General features: G+C 38.7%; 1 non-coding gene across 1 annotated transcript; it reads right to left on the bottom strand.

Moving 5' to 3' along the window:
* Positions 1-4,847: 4,847 nt before the first annotated feature.
* LOC124158311 lies at positions 4,848-4,954 on the bottom strand. Its single transcript, XR_006864777.1, has one exon. It is a non-coding gene; the product is annotated as a U6 spliceosomal RNA (small nuclear RNA).
* Positions 4,955-6,351: the final 1,397 nt, after the last annotated feature.

Genomic DNA, 6,351 nt, shown 5'->3' with positions numbered 1-6,351 from the left:
ACATACATGCTGTACCCTGCAGTCATTTACCTGTCTACTCCGTTTTTGTGTCCGAATTGTTTTCCGCAAAATATTTAATGTCCACAATTAAACTCATTTACTTTTCTTTTGCTACGTAGACTGCTTCAGAAGTCCATCTTTGATGCACATTTCAATTATGCAACAGTCATGGGAGTAAATCCTTCGTAAGAAAGTGAAAAGAAAATGTCTGCTGCATATGAGGTAAAATTTTTGTGAGCATTACGTGACTTACTGGAAATATATTTTTTGCAAAGACAATGGGAAAATTCGACCACACACTATAATTCACGGGATGGTCAAAAAAACACTATCGCTCCTCTTCGATGAATAAAGAATACTATAATTTCGGCCATAAAATGGGGATGTCGCAATGAATGATAATTCATGTAATTACAAGAATAAAATTTCTTCATTGATAGGTAAAGGTAATGAAAAATCATTGATATTTTAAAAAAAGTTAGTTTGTAAATTAGCATAAATGTCTTAAAACCGAATTTCTGACGCAAAATCACCTCGAATAATTGATTGTGAGATTTATTCTATTCCTTAACCTATGTTGAGTGCTAAAAGTAATCAAAAGTTGGGATTAAATAAATAGCGGAAAACGCGAACAGTCCAATATTTCTATGACTTCGAAATAACATCAGTTCCATAATAATGATGAAATATTTTTAAATTGTATGCATAGTGCTCATTTTGTTGGAAAATTTAAGGGTAAGTCTAACCTCTGTTAACTTAACCAATTGCTCAATATTTCTGATGAAATACATACGCAGACGCCCAAATTTACCCGATTGAGAACTACTGAGTTTGGGTGGCTTGATGTTCTGCCTTCGCTCAGCTCTGCAGAACTACCGAGGAATTTTCCCTTGAAATGAGGGAGGAGTAGTAGGCCATGACACATCGCACATGCAATTAATGGTTAGGGGCCTTGAAGCGGTGCTGGACGACGCGGAAATGGTAGTCAAAATTCACTCCACAGTCAACTGCCCAAATGGCTATGCAATATGGTGGTTGAATTTCAACAAATAAATAAGCGCGTAAGAATTCAATATTCATGCAACATCCTATGGACCTATTGATAGCTATTGCGAAGTTTTAAGATCAGAAAAGTGTTTACAGTGTGTGTGTGTGCAGCATCAAGTCATCCGTCACTGGGACTTGATCCGTGGAACCTCTGATTCGAAGCATGATACTTTACCCACTACACCACCGGAACGATTGAGTTCTAAGGCAGTCTCAATGCCCAATATGTCGGCTGTGTCCAATGATGTCCCGACGAGAGTAGATTCCATTCTAGGTGAATCGAGGGCGAAGCATGCTTCGGAGAATATGGCGAAGAATTCGTAGCTGGATCTTTTGCGCCTTGTCATAATGCGACGGGTATGATTATTTCCCCGGTATAAGGGGTATATAGCTTTTAAAACTCCCGGTTGTATGAGAGCATTACGAGGGCAAAATTTTGGAAGACAAATAGTTCCTGAACTGGCCGCTCTCAGACGCCAACGAGCTTTGCGTTAATTTTTTCCGCCACTGTACTTTTCTGTGTAGATTTGAAATATAATGACCCAACTCGTTGCTTATTTTTGTTTTTTTACCTCAAACTAGCCTTGCATGGTATTGCTACGGGATTTACTAACCGTGGGCAAGTTTTGTCTTTGCACGAATTTAGACGTATAACGTTATTATGCGTGGTATTTTCAAGTCCGTTTGAAGCGCATGATGGGGTCCCCTTGCATGCTAATGATTGGTCAACCCCTGCCAACCCCCCTTAGAGGTGGCTTTCAGGGTATTATCAGTGGCGTGGCCAGGGGGGGGGTCACGTGCCCTCTTCCCAAAACTAATCAATTTCAGTAGAAAAATATTAACCTATAAAACAAATGTATTCTACTCCACCAATATTAGTGAAACAGCTCCCCAAAGACCCATCAATTGTGCAATTTTAAGAGCCAAAATAGCATAAAATGTTTTAGAATCTAAGTTTTCCCGGCTTATGCTGTGTAGGAATAGTTCTCGGGTTTCCCAACGGGTGTAGATTTTGGTAACAGGTCCCAACGTTTCGATGACTAAGTCTGCCATCGTTCCCTGACGACGAAAGAAGTCCCATCATCATTCAAACCCAGAAGACGATGGCAGACTTAGCCATCGAAACGTTGGGAACTGTGACCCAAATCTACACCCGGTGGGAAACCCGAGAACTATTCCTGCAGCATGAAATGTTATTCCTAGAGATTAAAATGCTAGCATTTCCACAGGAGGGAGTTCCACTTCCATGATCCCCTGGGTCGTGTCCCCCCCCAACACATTGTTTTAGATACGCCGCTGACTGTAGGTGCATGCAGTGTTTTTTTTAGGTAGGAAATATCGTTTGATTCGAATTGCCGAATTCCTCTCGTAGCACGAGATCAATGAGGTCGAAGTAGGCATATTCACTGCATCGGTTCCCGTTTGACGAGCGACCCTTTAATGCATCTACATAATACCCTGCGAGCCACCTCTAGGGTGTTTGGCAGGGGGTAATCAATCACCAGCATGCAATGCGACACCTTTGGCCTCACCCGAGCTTCGAACTGCCACAAAGGGAGGTTACGGCTACTCTGCACGCATGCATGGAGGCGGTGGAGTTCGGGCTGAGTGCTTGCTACTTGCTCTTCGGCCTTCCCTTGACTCATAGGAATGCCTTTTTACGGATATCGAAGATAGCAGATTGCCCCACAATGGAACCCTAGCACTAGAAAACCGGTAAATATTATTTCATGATCTTTTTGCCATGTAAGCAATTGAAAAAAACATTTATTGTCCATAGATCATTGCAGTAGAATGATAAATAATATTACTATTACTACAACTTTTTTATATCTGAACAAGAGGTAACTCGGGGCCTGACGGGTATAACAACGTCGACGGCCAAGTCGATGACTGTCGGGCGGCTGACTTCTCACTTGGCGGTTCACTAGTCGTGTTGTCCGATGATATCAAGCCTGGGATGTGTGTGTAAAATTTTGGGTAAATTTGTGTCCATATTTATAACAACGACCACGAATGAAAGTTATCTTTGTTATACGAGTATGCTTCGCAAGATCTGCGATACAGATACGATTACTTGTGGATAAATTTCAGACAGACGGGCATTACTTAATTTCGCATAAAATAATGAGTCCTTCAGGTAACTCAAAACAACTGGTACTTATCGTTCACACTCCTACATGTTTCGTTCGAAAAAGCAGTGTCACACAGTGAAAAGGTAAAAATAAGTGGTAGTTTACTGTCACAAAATTAAAGAAAAGTCCATAGAAGAACGTGGAAAATTCCAAGTGGTCATTCGTAGTAGGATAAGCTAGTTAAATATACTGCAGAATCGATAGATTAAAGATGTCGCCTTTTCCGCGCACAATAAGGGACTATAAGATAAGCGATAGTTTAGCTGTAGGACGGCATGACTCGGATTAGGTAAAATAGGCTTTGAATTTATAGTTAATTTCTTATTTTATTTATGAATATTTAATATCTGCATCAATATTTTGGCATATTATAACTTGTGCATGAGTCACTTACTACGCTAACTTTCTTTTTCTATTACTAAGTAATACCTTTATTTGCATGGTAGCGTGTCCGTGTCCTTAAGGTTCGTTTACAGTAACATGTTATATAAACAGGTTACATATAACATGTTTTACGAAAAAGTTACTAATCCGTGTAGCATGTTACATGCAACATTGTGTCATAAAACGAAAATTCGTGTTATAAAATAAGTTTTTTTGTTTCCCGATTCGTGTGGGGAACCAAAAACTTCTTTTAGAACACGAATGTTCGCCAAGCATCTTCCCTAGCATCTTTTTCCTCCGTACATTCAATTTTCTGACCTTTTCTTTACCATAAATTGTAAGATCCATTGTATTTTGTTCACTTTTCATCCATTTCCTTTACTGGGTTCAAGTTAGAACTTAACAGCAGTCTAGAGTAATTACGAATTAAGCTTTGCTATTTTAACTTACTACTATTTTTTGTCGCCGTATTACTTTTCTCTTTCCCGAAAAAATTCATCGATAGTACGACAGCATTCCATTAGGAGGGAATGAATGGGAATACGAGCCTTACCTTTACGATAATTTATGTAGGAAGATTTCTGGCTGTCTGTGCGTCGTGTTAGATTTTAGCCTCGCTCTTCAAAAGATACGAAAAAGGTGACTTATATTACGAGTTATTGCTGCATGCCCACGTTTTCGTTAGTCTTTATCTGGTTTGGAATAACCTGATAACAGACGTTTATTTTTACAGGTATCTTTGCATGGCTCTTGCATTATTGGCTGATGTCATCACTGAAATCGTCTCCTATCCCACCACTACATTAAATCCAGCACTCGAAAGGATAGTAGGTGAGTGTATTTTTCATTGATCTATGTTTTGAAAATGCGAGACTAACACCATATTTCAGCGCTTAGTTCTACTTTAGAAGTGTTGGTTGTTTCCTGGGCAGTTTTCGCTGGAAAGAAAATTTTCCTAGCATATGAAACTCGGAATAATGTTAAATTTTAAGTAAATTTGTGTCCATATTTTTAGTGACTGTCATTAATGAAAGTTATTTTTGATGAACGGGTATGCCTCGTAAGATCTGTGTTATACACACGGCTACTTGTGTACAACTTTCAGACTCACGAGCAGTATTTAATTTTGCATAAAAATTGAGTCCTTCGGATACCTCGAACTAACGTTCACCTCTAATTTACACTCAGACATTAAATATGTTACGTTTGAGAAATCGGTGTTGTACAATTAAAAGAAATAACTAAGTGGCAGCCTAGTCAAAAATGTTTAACAACAGCGCAAAAAATGTGGAACGCTTCACGATTTTGCGTGTCATCCTTGCGCAGGGGCCATGCTAATCTTCTCTGTATCGTTCCAATTTTAGTATATGTACCGCCGAAGCGAGTACATTTGAAAGAAGTGGAATCACCTCTATATATACCACCTTAAAAGCTGGGCTTAAGTGTCATTGAGTGGTAATAATTGGCAATGAATTTTTCTAGTCATGAATAACACTATTTGCGATTTCCTCTTTTACAGTTTTGAGTCTCAAAAGGAAGAGTGCATTTATGTGCTAGGAAAATATGTTTTTTTTGCATTCTCTGAAATATAGTTAATTATATCTATTCCAATAAGATTCGACGCCTGTACAACATTTCCTCTAGATGCCGTGAAAAGGGTACCCCATTTCCCGGGCTAACCGATTGCAGGGAAGGGTCGTGAGCCCAACCCAACCCTCATTTACCTGCGTTTCAAATAGCTGTGGGGTGTATTAGCCAGCTTAAACCTACCCATTTTCGCGGTAGCACGTTTATTTTTTCGTCATTTGGCGAACTTCACAACCAAAACATGACTATTAAGCACATCCATCCACCAAAAGTCTTACTACGGATTTGAACCAGCTTTACTAAAGAAACGCAGTTGATATGGGCCAAACGAATGGACGATTGTAATTAATCTTAATCATCAAATGTGTAAACTTATCTATTGACTTATTAATTTTAAATTTTGTCTGTTTTTAATCCATTAATAATGCAGGAAATCGAAGCTGCTACCAATTATGGCCTTTATGAATTTTAGTTTGTAGATGAACGTACTATAAGCTGTAAGAACCTATCCTTGCAGAAAATTCTTTCAATGTAAGTTATTCGACGAAAGCGCCAATTAAGTGGTTTCTAATTTATGGTAAAATTGATAACAACGAAAACCTGATTAACAATATTATACTTTTTATCCTGCGTAGATTTGTATCCACCTTTCCTTCCTCATCCTTACCTCACAGCGCGAATGACTTGATGTGATATATGAGAGATAGATTGCAGAACAGATTCCGAATGTCATTTTTTCCTCGATCAATAAGAGATTATAACGGCAGCAATAGACCTCGTAAATAGATTGCATGACTTGTAGTGTAGCCTACTAACCTATGTAAAACTTAAAGCATGTTTCTGAATTTCTATTCTATATTCTATTTCTAACAGCATATAGTAGTATAGTTTGTTATTATACGGGACGTTTTTCGGACGGTGTGGTGTGCATGTGGGAGTCCAAATGCATGCTGCATGCTGGTCATTGATCACCCCCTGCCAAACACCCTAGAGGTGGCTCGCAGGGTATTATGTAGATGTAGATATAGATGTGTCGGTTGCCCCAACTAATAACTGCCTGCCTGTAATCAGCTTAAATGTTAAATATATTCCAAATTTAGTTTGGCGCTTCTTTATTCTTCCCTTGTGAATGATGATTATGAAATAAGACTTTCAATGTGATTTTAATTAATGAAAATAACCCTTTGGACTTCATATA

Source organism: Ischnura elegans, chromosome 4, assembly GCF_921293095.1.
Source record: "Ischnura elegans chromosome 4, ioIscEleg1.1, whole genome shotgun sequence".
NCBI classification, from domain to species: Eukaryota; Metazoa; Arthropoda; class Insecta; order Odonata; family Coenagrionidae; genus Ischnura; species Ischnura elegans.
Note: the sequence above shows the minus strand (reverse complement) of the source record. Positions and strands in the feature narration are given on the sequence as shown.